The sequence below is a fragment of the Kryptolebias marmoratus genome, linkage group LG10 (assembly GCF_001649575.2).
Source record: "Kryptolebias marmoratus isolate JLee-2015 linkage group LG10, ASM164957v2, whole genome shotgun sequence".
NCBI lineage: Eukaryota > Metazoa > Chordata > Actinopteri > Cyprinodontiformes > Rivulidae > Kryptolebias > Kryptolebias marmoratus.
Genome location: NC_051439.1, coordinates 15,918,219 through 15,932,473, shown reverse-complemented (window position 1 = coordinate 15,932,473; position 14,255 = coordinate 15,918,219). Strand labels below are relative to the sequence as shown.

General features: G+C 39.1%; 1 protein-coding gene across 7 annotated transcripts in view; it reads left to right on the top strand.

Annotated features, from left to right (window-relative positions):
• dlgap2a (discs, large (Drosophila) homolog-associated protein 2a) overlaps positions 1-14,255 on the top strand; it is a 142,056-nt gene that overhangs the window by 26,359 nt on the left and 101,442 nt on the right. The window contains exon 1 of one of the 7 annotated variants that reach the window (XM_017417202.2): positions 8,671-8,967. The exons of the other annotated variants lie outside the window; for them this stretch is intronic. The gene's annotated coding sequence lies outside the window, so the exon portion shown is untranslated. Of the gene's footprint in view, positions 1-8,670; positions 8,968-14,255 lie in introns of those variants that run through there. 7 annotated transcript variants of the gene reach the window in all.

The following is a 14,255-nucleotide window of genomic DNA, read 5'->3' as shown; positions in this document are numbered from 1 at the left end:
CACCTTTTAATATTGTGCGTTTCAGTTCTTAAAATAACTTTTTTGATTTAACCCTCTCAAGGCAGGCGTTGTAACAACATATCTGATTTTTCCTGTTACTAAAACTTAATTTGAGCCTGAGAGGGTTAAAGTTACCTTGGTGTTTATTTAGTGACCTAACAGAACAAAGTGATTAAAAAGTATGAATTAGAGGTTGATCTCAGTTTTGGGTACCTGCTCCCAACAATGACGTAAACAGCCTCTCTGTCTCGGTGAATTTGTACAGCCTGAGTCAGATCAGATAACCCGCTGCTGTTGTGTAAACCAGTTTTGTCGGTTTGTGCTGCGCTGCTGGTAATATCCAATAAGTAGGCAAATATACACAAGATTTACCATGTTGATGGGGGAGTTAACACATTGTAGCACAAGATTATGCTGCTGAGTCAAGAGAGAAAAGGGACGTGTTGGGAGTTTTCGAAGCGGGTAGAAATATGGCAGCCAGCTTTTCTTCTTATTTTCCAAAACGCGCTGCTTTAAATGGGAAATCAAGTTATGTTTTCCAAATGAAGAGCTGGAACGCTTCTAACGATGTGCATGGAGCGTTATAAGAGAGTTTTTCCCACTTAGCAGGATTAATTTCCCTTGTCACAACCTGAGCGAAAACTTAATTCTATAATCGGCACGAACACACAGATACACATCACGCTGCCAAACGCCCCAGCTCCTGGGAAAACGTGCATTTGTATGTTCCTCTGTTGATATGGAGCCATCTGGTGTGTCACCGTTCCTGCTGTGTTTTTTGTCTTTCAAAAAGTGCTGAGGGAACCCGGCTGTCCAGAAGCCAAGCGTGTGCGCGGTTCCGCGGTGGTGGGTCAAGGTACTTTGCTGCAAACTCACTTTGTTTTCATTTTTCCTCAGCAAACACCAACGGATGACCCCCTAATCCGTCTTTCTGCCACAATACCAGCTGCAGGGTCGAACACGAGCCTGAGTCAAATGCTAATTAGTGATTAATTGGTGCTTTGAGAATGGTGAGAACAAATCTTAATTAACCGAAAGGTTTCCATTTGTTCAATGTGCTTCATGAAGATTTAATCGTTGCCTTCACAAACTCTACATGTTGCTTTGTGCTTTGTGCATGCTCTCATGTGCATTGCCACTGTTTTCACAATTAGCTCAAATAAAGTTTATTATAACAGAAAGATACCACTCAAAACACAAGGTTTAGTAAATTTCAAAGCAGTGCTCAGTGATTCATCACAGAAATAGATGAAGTGAGGACTCATTTATACTTGGTTACGTTGTTTTTGTTGGCTAATATGAAAACGATAAAAGGAGAGTTCATTACACATAGCTTGTAGATGAGCTGGTTAAAATGTGTCTCCAGCCGACTAAATGTTTCCAGCTCACTAGTTTCAAGAAAAGAATCTCTAAGGAGTTTGACTGACGGCTATACTCTTGTTAATGAGCGAAGACACGTTTCTTCACCAGCTGGATTCATTTGTAGTATTTTTTTTTTTTTTTACTGTTTTGCTCACATTATGACACATTGATTTATAATTTTTTGTGCCTTTGTTGTTAGACTGGAAAGACTTCTCCTTGTACACATCTTATTATGAAATAGTTCTAGGCTACAATCATCAGGACTCAACACCAGTTTGCATTCGCCACATAAATATCTGGTTGTTAAAGTGAACAATTAGCATTCAGGGGAGCTGTTAGTTGAAGGGTCATATCCTAAATTTTCTAACCTGGTATTACAGACTTTAGACCGGCGCAGGAATTGATCAAACCTAAATTAGTCAGATCCTATAAGTTTAACCTCCCTGATTTGCCCTTCACTGAACTCACTGGTCTTCTTCCATCTGAATGAGGTTCCGGTCATTCCTGTCTTAAAATCAGCTTACAGATATAAAGCTATAATATATTTTGAATGAATCATTGTTCCTCTACATCCAGTGTCTTCTATTCACTCTTAAAATCCTGGCAACACAGCAATCGCCACCACTTGCTCTCTAATGCGTCTCATTTTTCTTTTTACAGGAGCAGAAAAACATTTTTTCTTACTAAATTTTTTGTTAACATTTTGGGTGCCCTTGGTAGCACTCTGTTACAGAGAATTCACACTTTTCAACTTCTAAAGAGGCTTTCTGAGAATTTTTCTCTCTCTGCTGATGTTCCCCACCGCAGTGTCTTAAATGTTCGGCATTTAATCTCAGAAAGATTGTTTGATTTTTTGTTTTGAAATCTCGTGACCTTTTCAGATCGGTTGCGTTGTGTTTCTCCTGGTAATGGAAAAAAACAAGGGGCTTTATTTAATCACATTCATTTGGTAAATTTCTGGCTTTCAAGGGGAATACGTAACTTTTTTTTTACTTATAAGCATCACAGTATTTATAACAGAAAAAAGATGACTTGGAAAAAGAAAATCAGACAAACAGGCATGAAAGATAGTAGACTTGAGACAGGAGTCAGTAGTTGATGGTCAGGTTTTGAAACCATGGGACCACAGCTGCTGCAGTGGTTCAACATTTCTTTTTGAAAGTTATTTCAAGCAGGAGGAAGTCAAACTCATGTCAAACTTTTGTCCGAGTCAAATTAAACACATTCTGACAGAGTGACTATTTTTAGTCCAGAAACTACAGTAAATGTCAAACATATTTCTGTAAATCAGTTCAACAGTGATGATACGGTTATTTATAATGGATAAGGATACAGCGTTGCTGTCACCGCAGCCTAGAAGGGAAGAGATCACTCTTCAGGTGGTGTGAGCGGCTGATTTGTAGAGAGTTAATGGGCAACAACTGTCAAATAAGAAACTTTATATTTTTGATCGTAGCCCCTGTGAAGGAACTGACACCCGCCATGATTTACTTCATTAATGCATTCAGACAATAAACATTCACTCTTCACCACAGTATTTTATATAACTAGTGGTTTTGATGAAATAGAAATAAATCACTGAAGGTCTCCATGCTGACTGAGAGCTCTGAATGGAAACACATGGCTGATTAAACTCATCAGAAGGACACAAGCTTTAGGAGACATACTTTTATCCAGTGCGAGCTGGGGATTATGTTGCAATGTTTTATGTCACATGTTTAATGCACTAATGTTAAGTGATAGGATCGGCGCCAAATGCAGACAGATCCAGGATGAGGGCCAAGTACGTTTTTAAAGCCAAAACCAAGGCAATCAGGGTAACAGAGCTAAGACGGAGACAAAGACTTAGAAAACCCAGACGGTGTAGGTTTTACACAGGAAGGGATGTTAAGTAAAGGACGACAGGTGGCTGGTTTAAGGATAAAAGACAGATGCTGAGTGATGAGCTAGAGGCAGGAAGCAATTACAGACACAAACACTGAATTACCACAGTAAAACTTTCAGAACACAAAACTAAACCAGAATCCCCAAAGCATCACAGCGTCTGATAAGTAGCTCCAAGAAACCCAGAAGTTAAAATCATTACTGTTTTTACAATACAAGAAAAAGGAAGGTCAACTGTTATTTATCGGGAGAAGAAGAAAAAAAGACGGCATTGTTCAAAGAAGGTGAAAAGAAGGATAACTGCAGTATGTGATCAGTGACAGAAATGGACAGTTTTGTTAAGCACTCCAAATTCTATTAAACTAAAAGCCACATTCACCCATTCATACAGTCTTGTACAGGGTTCAAAGTTTGTTGTCTTTTTAAGGACTACAGACTTATCAGGTGGCCAGTTTTCATCCTTCCAGTTTATCTGAGTCACAGTTTACTAAAAAGGGACCAAAAGATAAAGAAATAAAACAAGTTTTTTTATATATATATATATATATATATATATATATATATATAAATGGCATTGTTCTACACCTGAAGGTTTCCCCCATTCACATCAGATTTGTGTATTTTTGTGTGTTCCATTTCTTTTACTGCTCGCTTGCCGTCATATCGCTTACACACAGTATTTCTCAGCCGTGTGTGTTTTTACGTTCGGGGAAATCCATCACACCACTTATTTCAACCCAGTAATCACCTGCTTACAGTCATTTCTTCAGCTGCAAACAATTTGTTTTCCTTATGGCCTTAAGCGCCATCAGTCATCACGCCTTGTGTTGACCCAGTAAACGCACAGGTGGCTCCGTGAATGAATTACAGAAAAAAAAAAAAAAACAGGAAAGCGAGGCAAGACTTCTCAGTTAACCCTTCTCGTAGCAGGACGAGGGTCTGATGAACGTGAGGGGGGGGGGGTCTCCAGAGCGCCATCACCTCTGTGCGTTTTAAGTCTGCAGCGAATAATTCAGACACAACAAAGCTGCTTTACTACCGTCTCCCGTGTGGCAGAGCAGCTGAGGTGTGGATCGATGCTGTGCACGGTAATCTTAAAACATTACAGCGTGGTTTTTTTCCTGTATCAGGCACCCCCTTTGAATGCTGCGGGCAACATCACCTTGAACGACTACAGCAGTGGGTACATTTGTTACATAACAGACAAAACACACAGCATTTACACAAACAAAACATAACTGCAAATGAAATCAGGGGGGAGCGGATAGACGGACAGAGCCATTATTCTGGCTGCAGGCGGACCCAGATATGCCAGGGACACAGGAACAGTATTAAATTAACTCTGGATTTGATTTGTCTGATAGACTTAAAGGTTTCCTCTTGGATATGTTTAATGTCACAGTGGTTTAGCAGTTTTGACATTCACCCTATCACTGCTGCAGTGGTGTCTTGCATATGTGTATCGGGTTGGTTCGTTTTGGATGTTGATACTAGTCATAATTAGTATCTAAAGAAAATAAATGAAGAAATAAAACACTGGATAAGCAGTTTACTCTTTGTATATGCTTAATCTAAAAGAGAAAAGTTCAGGTAACTTATGTAAGAGCGTGCTCCGGGAATGTCAAAGTCAATTTATTCTGAGTGCCACTCAGTCAGTGATGCAGTTGTGTAATATACAAGGCTTTACAGGAGGCTGTCCGTTCTGACTAATATATGCAAACAGCTCCCTAAGTTATATGTGCTTAGCAGATAAGGGCATCTGAATGGAAAAATTCCATCAAGTTGCATAATGGGTAGAGCAGGAGTCAGACTTTTTGAAAAATGACTTAATGTCAAATTATTTATATAAACTGCAACATGTAAAACAGAAGTCTTCAGATAAAGTTTACTCTTAAGAAACATTTTTTGCTGTTTTTAGCACACCAGATTGTATTTATTCACACAGAATGATATATTACATCAAATCCAAATGTCAGAATTGAATTTACTGGCATTTATAGGAAAAAAAACAAGTAATAATAAATTAAATTTAAACAATAAAAATAATATGCTTGTGCCTCTTTTTAAAAACTAACTTTTAGCTATGTTAACATATTCATATAATATTTTTTTTTACATATTTAAATGAGCGACATAAGCACTTGGCATATTTGTAGATCCCTAAAAAATATCTCAGACAAATGGGCAGAAATATTCAAGATGTTTTAAAGCTTAAATTAAATAAAGCACTTTGAACCACCTTGTTGCTGAAAAGTGCTATATAAATAACTTGACTTGACTTAAATTGATAGATTTCAGCTCAAAACACTTTTGTAATTGTAGTAAAATAAGATTACTTGAAAATGTTTGCTCATTGTTGGTAGAAAGCAAAACTTGAAATACGAACAATTATCAAAAGAAAATGTTATTTTTGTGGAGTTTACCCAAAGTTGTAGAAATGCTTTCCGGTTTGAAGTTGCTGGTCTCTATCATTTCTGTCTCTAACATGCAATTTGGAAACAAGAGCCAGATTTTTACATTTTTGCTCCATCCCTACATGAATAATTCTCTTAACAGTAAGTGGCCTTCAGGGGGGTTGTCATGTGTGTCATTAAATGCTGACAAACTGCCCACAGCACATCATCTGAATGCAACAAGACAGCCGAGACGTGCCTCCTTGCACATCATTTAGCAAAAGTCATTCGACAGCAATGATAAGGCCTGCTGGTGAGTGACCAGAATGAATAGTTAACAGTGGCTTCAACCTTATTACAAGGACAAAGCGCGAACAGTGGAAGGTTGATACGTCTGGCACGGCCCCACTTTGCAGCTCCCAATTTAAATGGAGAGGCGAACAAGGCTTAGTGCTTTTCCCTTTGTGGATATTGGCTTGTATGGGACACCGACCCATGAAATGAATATTTTTTGTGAGATGAGATTTGTTTTACACAGACATACACACGCAAAAAAAAAAAAAAAATGAGAGTCTGATTTTTTTCCATCTGGCTGAGAAACACCCGACAAGAGAGCGGGAGGGATTGTACGTTTGGGATCTGGAGAGCTGGGAGAATGAATGAAAATACCTGTTAAAATAGAAAAAAGACAAAAAGGAGAATATAGATCAAGAAGAATAAAAGTAAAGGATTATGTGTACAGGCAAATAAATATGCTGCAAAAGGTCGAGGAATACAAAACACAATCACTGCAAACAACACAAAAACAGAAGATTTCTGATTAAATCAAGATCTTAATCCGGGCAATTGTTGAGCATCTTAGAGCAGATAGATTGTCTGTGTTGTTAACTTTATTTTAAAAATAATTGTTGCTTTAAACTAAAGTTCTTAATTAGATATATTTATATATATTTTTAGCATTTATCATATTTGCCTATATTTCTTGAAAACACACAGCCAAACTTGCTTTTTTAAGATGGAAAAAATGGCATACTTTAGATTTAAATCTTTTTTTTTTTTTTTAGTTTTCACATAATACTATTAAATAGTTGTATCTAGACCAACCGTATTTTAAAATTCTTCCAAGTGTGTCTTCTCCTCTTTAACATAATGAGTCATTTTTTTTAATGTTTGGAAAAAGAGAAGGCAATTTTAGGAAAACACACGCCAGTTGATAGAATAAACCATCTGTTTGTCGGCGTCTGTTCTGAGCAAAAATATCAAATTAGACCAATGATCCACAGCCAGCAAAGCCAGTTTGTAAATCAAACTCTTGCTGAAGCTTCTCTATCTCTGCTTGATCTAAACAGTTCTGGAAGATGCCTCTAATGATAACTTTTTGGTAAATGTAACATTGAATTTTGCTGTAGCTTAAAGGACACCAGTTGTTTAGAAACCACTGTAGATTTATAGTAGGAAGTCTTGCAAGATGGATTCTAATTATTGTGATCTGAGAAATCATGTACGCATACAAACCATCTTGCAAGGTAAAGAAAGATTTTTAATTAACCCTTGTTTTACATTTTTAATCATTTCAAAATAATAACACTTTCTGTTTTTCAGTTGACAACCATGGGTTTTCATCCTGTTAGCATCCTGGATGAGTTGTTCTCTTGACGAAAAGTTCCTTTTCTTACTATAATACAACTTCCTGTTCCTTTTATGTAAGACTTTAAGTAGTATTTATGGAGAAATCCACGAATAAAATGTCTGTGCTGCATCACTCAAACTGCAAACAGTATACATAGAGACACAAATTGTGTAAAAACTAATATAGAAAATAAATCATTTAGAGCTAACGATAAGTGTGAATGTTAACACATATTTCTGCTTCATAAATATTGACACATGGTTTACAATGAAAAAAAAAAAAGTGGTATTAAAAAAATTAATCCAGCAGAAAACATCCATCTGGTTTAAAATTTGAGCTACAATCTTATTAAAGCTCAGTACAGGTTTCCTTATCCTCTGCCCTCCTGTCATATTTTTTACCTGTTTAAGACAGAGAACAGGATTATGCATGCAATGAACTTTTTGCTGAAGGGGGGAAAGATTTTCTTTCAACTGGGTCATAAATTATCACTCTACCTGATTGCGCATTAGGAACCTGGGGTGGCTGGTCAGCTAGCTTTCTTTCCCATAGTTATAGATCTGGATTGACAGCCTCTCCATCCTGCCTGCCACTGTTAGTCACTGAAGCTTTTGGATTGCCAGCGAGAAGCTCTGCCAAGCGACCTTGAGCCCTGCTGGGGCAGGAAGACTCCAGCTAAAAGCCTGTTCCCTTGTTATAGTAAGCAAGAAACATTTCAGTCAGTGGCAGGGATTCGTTGATGGCTCAATCTGCCATATTTCTGTAGGATATCCTTTCAAAACTAACGTGCTAGGAGCATGCATATCCATATAATGTCAATTATTTATCCTCCTGCATGTTGACAAGTGATCTAAGTTCAATTTGAGCTGCTTTGCTCTGATTTTACCTCTTTGATGTAAATATGATGGTTCTGTTTTAATTGAGTCGTCACTGCTGTCTGAGAACAAAAAAGAGGAAAAACAGAGAAAAACAAAGCTTTTGTTAGAGGTGATGATTTCATCAGAGTGATTGAAAAGAGCTCTTAAAACATTCTCAGTCTAATAGTTTATCTACAGTGTCCTTTGCTGAGCGAGGAAGGAAAAAAGATGCATTACATGTCATGGGACAGAGAAAGGAGACAGAAGATTCTACTTGGTGCTATGAAAACATAAGCCTCTCACTACATCTTGCTCTTTTCCCCTCCTCTGTTTGTCCCCCAAATGTCTCCATTACTCTTCATTTGTGTGGGCAAACGCTCAGTAAAGGCGAAGACCAGAATCCAGACTCCAGTCCCAGATTTTTGCTTGCGCCACGCTCTCGGAACCAGCAGCAGTAAATGCCTGTTTTGCCTGTCTCTCCCCTTGCTTCTCTCCCTCTCCCTGTTTTTTGCTGTGCGCTACTTAGCTCTGCTGCAGTGGATCATCCTCACGGTGCGCTCGCAACTCGTCTCAGTGGAGGAGAAGAGACCTGAGATTATCTCTCTGTCATCCCCCTCCTCCGTCTTTCCTTCCCTCTTTTAGCCACCCTTCTTTTGTCGTTCACCCTCACATCATCAGATTGTCTGCATAAATGTGAGGGAAAAGTCATAGGATAGATGAGACAGCTCAAGAAGTCTTCAATCCCACATCGTTTGCACATATGACTGTAATCTTCTGCTGACACTGGATGATTGAGAACCTTGTGTGCCTAGATGCTTCCTGTTGTTAGAATCTGTAGAAGGTAAGTTCTTCGACTTGATGTTTTTCATGTTATGTTTGATCTGATGGGTTTGTACCTAAAAGGAGTTGACATGTTGATGAGGAGAGACTTGTCTTGGCAGAAGTTGAGTGCAAACAAGTCCATCATAGGGTATGGGTAACAGATGACGTCCTATGTTTGTGTCTGCACTCTTCAGCTTTTTGACAGTCTTTTGAGCTTCCGTTATTTGCCAAAGTGCTCTGTAACAAATTCCTTCCTGCTGCATCAAATTGAAATTAGCATCTTCGTGGCATGAGTTCACTGTTTTGTGCTTTAGCATTGTTTTGCATGTTTCCCATGCTGTCATTAGTGATCCAATTAGACAACAAGGAGTGGTGCCTGCGCAATAAATGTGCATATAAGTATGTTTTCTAAATAAAATAATTCATTTTGTTTCTTTTTGAGGTGAAACCCTTTGTAGCGATACTTTACACTTAGAGCAATTCACCAGAGATGAGAGCTGTGGGATTCTGTGACAGCTGTGTGCAGTGAGGGCACTACACTGTGTGTATGTGTGTGTGTGCAGGTGTGTGTTGGTGTGGGTGGCTGTACACGTCTCAGAGGTGAGCTCTGCATGGGCAGCTTGTGTGTTATTTTGTGAATGAAGTGCTTTAATTCCATGTTCGTGGAAAAAGAGTGCGTGCCTGTTATTTTCTGTGATTTTCCCCCTCCACCCTATCAACTGTCGCTCATCTGCTCTCCGTGTTTGTGAGCGCCTACATCAGCAGCATACACCCTCTTTTGGGAAACACTCGGGTACGGCGCAGTGGCGTCACTTCGTCAGGCATAAGGGGGTTTTTTCCGTGGTGACTTTTACAACCCCAGCTCGTGCGTTCTCATCTCCCGGTTTAAAGCGAGCCACTTGGTGAGGCACAGAGCTGCTGCAGTCAGTCAGAGATGTTTGAATCTTCACTGCTGCACTGCAGACAGACTCACTCCCACCAAAAAGGCAATGCTATACTCGGGCACAGACGGCAGAGGCTTCATTTGAAAGGCTCTTCATCTATCAGTGCTTTCTATTTGAACAGATGCTTGTAATCCAAAGCAACTTTCAGGAGGCTGTGTGGTGTTTTTCCCAGGTGCAGGGGAAACTGTCGTATGGGAATTATCCGCCATGGCAGATATTATTATCATGTGTGAACAGCTGCTTATGTGCTGAAGAGTCTGGGTTTTTGGGCTTTAATCGAAAAAGATAAAATTTGCATTCGCTAGTAAGAACCCTCAAACAAGTTTATTTGGCTTGTTTGTTTCTCCCAAGGCACTAATTAAAGGGACCCTAATATTAATATGCATTCCACTACATCTAATCTTTTTTCTTTTACTTTGCAGCTATGCATGCAACTTAGCCAATATCCCATCATCCTAAAGTGTTATAAGCCAAAAACACTGAACAATTTAATTAAACTAAATAAAACTCCCAAAGGGTAAAACACTTTTTTATTGAAATAAAAAAGTGTAGCAAAGAAAGAAGCATGGATGCAGAATTGACCACTCCTACTACAAGATGAATTATGTCAGAAAAAAAAACTCTTAATGGACAGTTTCTATGATTGCAACATGTGTTGTTAACATGCACTGTTACCTCCTTCTGCCCTTACAACCTGAAAGTCGTGTCATCCTATTTGCCTGGGCCCCATTCTCTGTAATGACTGAGGGGGTGGGGGGGTGGTTTCAACCTCCACCGTTCTGCTTTCAGTTTGGCTTATCCTCTACTATATCTCCTTTTCAACATGTCGAGGATTTGCTGCCTTATTTCAAGAATTAGATTGCTCAATCAGCTCATCCACAGTGTAAACAACCCCCCTGTTGGCGTACTAGTTTCTTATCATAACCGTTTAAAAAAAGTGCCAGCAGAAACCATTTAAGCTGCACAGCTTCTAAACAAGGTGGAAAATCCTCAGAAAAATTTGTTTTTTTTTTAATAGGAAAACAGCTCAGTAGAAGAATCACATCAACACCATACGAACAGAGCGCACACCGACTGCAGCTGGTTTTAGTCCCAGCTCATCAAAGCACTTGTTCACGTTCAAATAGGGAAAAATGGCAGCTATGTTAATGGAAAACAGTCAAGGGGTTAGATTCACAGGACCATTTGAAGCGGTCTTGGTCAGTATTGAGTTTAAATCCGTGTTCCACACAAAAAGAGACAAATAGCTTTTTCAGTAGCTCAGTTTGTACATGACTCTAGAGCTGAAATGATTTGGACCGCAGGGCCAAAAGGCTGCTAAACTGTATCACTAACACTTGAGCTGCTCTTGTTTCTCAAAAGTTCAAGGTACACAGTAAAGGCTTTTGCATGCCACAAACATTCGAGTATCTTTGAGGGCGCAATCTGCACTTTCCTTTAATTTAGTGGAGTCATTTCCCTAATGTTGTTTTGATTAGCACATTTGTTTAAAAGGTATTAAACAGGCAATACCCCTGTCAGATCGAGCGCTGGGGATTTTATAACAGTCTTTATGCACAACTAGTGTAAAATGTTATTTATTTTTGCAATGTAATGTATGGTAGTTTTTACATCTTGCAAATACTTCATCTACACAAATAGTACACCAAGACCTAACTTTCAATAAGCTGCAGCAAATTAAATTCACTTAGCATCGATTTGACCTAATCAGGCACTAAACCTGAGAAATCTAGTTTGACGATAAATGCAGGGTCCAGAATTAACTATTTTCCTCATGTTTACTTGTCTAGAGGCAGACCTGTGGAGACAAAAAAAAAAAAATCAACAAATACAAAGGAATACATCAGGGGTGTCCAATCCTGGTCCTCGAGGGCCACTATCCTGCATGTTTTCCTTGTTTCCCTGCTCCAACACACCTGATTCAGAGGTTAAATTACCTCTTCATGTTCTGCAGAAGCCTGTTAATCACCCATTGATTCAGATCAGGTGTGTTGGAGCAGAGGAACAAGTAAAACATGCAGCATGGTGGCCCTCGAGGACCAGGATTGGACATCCATGGAATACATAGTGACAACTTGAAATAAGTCTGAATCATCACTATAATCTTTGATGTGTTATACCACAACAGAGTTGTCAACATTTAAATTTGATCACTTTAAAGTAAGTTGAATGATAGCAAAATGTTTAGAACTTGATTACCACTTATATTTAAAAAAAGAGCATCATTTGTGTACACTTTAACCCCAACAGACATTGGTGCTGTAAAACCCACTGATATGGTGGACAAAGAGAGTTGTATTAGATTCAGTAGGAACACAAAAAGACAGCACTGCAATTACAAAGGACTTAAAGACCGCTGGGCCAGTGATGTCAATTTATTTAGCTGCCATACTGAATGTAAACATTTATTGAACCTTTGAATGATGTTAATTTTTGGTCCTTAGTCTGCATTAACCTGGCTGATGGTGACGGTTCCGGAGGTTGTCTTGTTTGTTTGTCTCCTTCGATGTCTCTACTTCCAACTAAGCTGAGACGAGCACAAACTGCTCTCTTAAAACCTAATAAGGATGTGTTTCCCTTTTGTTGCGTTTAACATGGCCAATATGTGTGCCATGATTGGTTAGTTTCGACTTTACTACGTACTACAAGCGCTTCCCCGTAACCACCAATGGGCACTAAAAAAAAAGGCCAAATTAGCAGTTTAAAGAAAGCACAGATGGAAGAAGCCATTGTTTCTGTTCTTGGCGGCTCACATTGAATATGTGGGACATCGGCCTTACAGCAACTCTTGACAGCAATATTCGCAGAAGCTGAAACATTCAGCCTTGTAAACAATGAAAAAAAAACAAAAACACTTGTCTGTGAGTGACAGCATTGAAGAATCCCACAGCCTGTCATCTATCTGTCTTGACATATAGTGATAGCAACAAATCCATGAACTGAATATTGCCATTAGCACCTAGTAATATTATTCGGAGAATGTACTTGTGTTAATGGCTTTCAGGTACACATTTTAATCTGAGCAAAGCAAAGGAAGGAATTTTAAAACGGACGCCAGACTGATTCATTTAAGGACATTAATTCAGCTCTGTTTGAATTTGCTACAGTGATAAATCATATTTGCAATGCTCGGATTTCATGGTTTGCAGACCACTTATGTTGATTTACTCAGCTTAGGAAACCACATTGTTACCCATCCAGTAGAAACAAATGGGAGGGAGTGAAGTGCTTACACACATAAAGATGCACTTCTCCTCTCCAGTCTGCAGCTGCAGGGAGTTCAATGGCAAGAAATGTGTTTGACAGAACATTGAATTTGAAATGGATCATCATCATTCCAGTATCTGGCATTTGAAAAAAAGGGCCATGACGGCGGCTTGTGTATAGTCAACAATGTTACACTCTCTGAATGACTGTATGAACTCTTCTATTAGGTCAGTTTGGTGCTCTGATGTGGAATGAGGCGTCCTGCTTGCTGTAGATGATCAGCCACTGGTGTGTTTGCAGTGCGCTGTGTTTATGTTTGTTGGATGTTTGCACGAGGCGTAATCAACTGTTAGCTCACAATCTGTCTGCTGTTATAATAGTTTAGACTTCAAGCTGAGCCCCATTGACTTTTTCAACTCCCTTTTTCTGGAGAGCTTACACAAAAACACCATCCACCAGCAGCAAACACGCTGCGTGTCACTGAGGCTCTGAACAGCTGCCTCTTCAGATGAAGGACTACCTCCTGATGGGAATCTTGAACGGAACCCAAAACAAGAGAAGAAAGCCTTTCCTTCTTCTTAAACTGATGCATCTCTGCACCCATTTTTTTTATTCTTTGTCGCTCACCTGCGCTCTCTTTGCCTTGCCTTTTCGATTTCCATCTTTTTCCCTGTCGCTAGCCAGTCGATAGGTTGCGAATCATTTTAAGTCACTGCCGAAGATCAAATTTCCAAACAACAGGTAACACTTTGAGGCCAAATGACTCATGCACTGAAACAGGACAAGCTCTTTGCTACTTGAAGGCACCACTCCGACCAGTCTCTTTAAAGTTACACTCCAATAAGCTACTTCAGCTGCAATGCTTTTCCTCCCCTTAGCCCCACCAGCAGTTTGCTGACACACCTTAATCCCTTTGGTCAAAAGTCAATGGATAATAAAACATCTGATGCTCTGGCACAGTCTCTTTCCTGTGAGATAGTGCAACTGCCAGTGTGCATAATTTGTGCTGCAGAGATAAAAAAAAAAAAAAAAAGAAAAACATACAAATATTGCTGTTAAAGAGCTCATACTTCTTCATCTACTATTATTATTATCATTATTATTATAGGTAATTCTTGCATCAGTATTTTTTATCATCACACTTGAAAACTCTTGA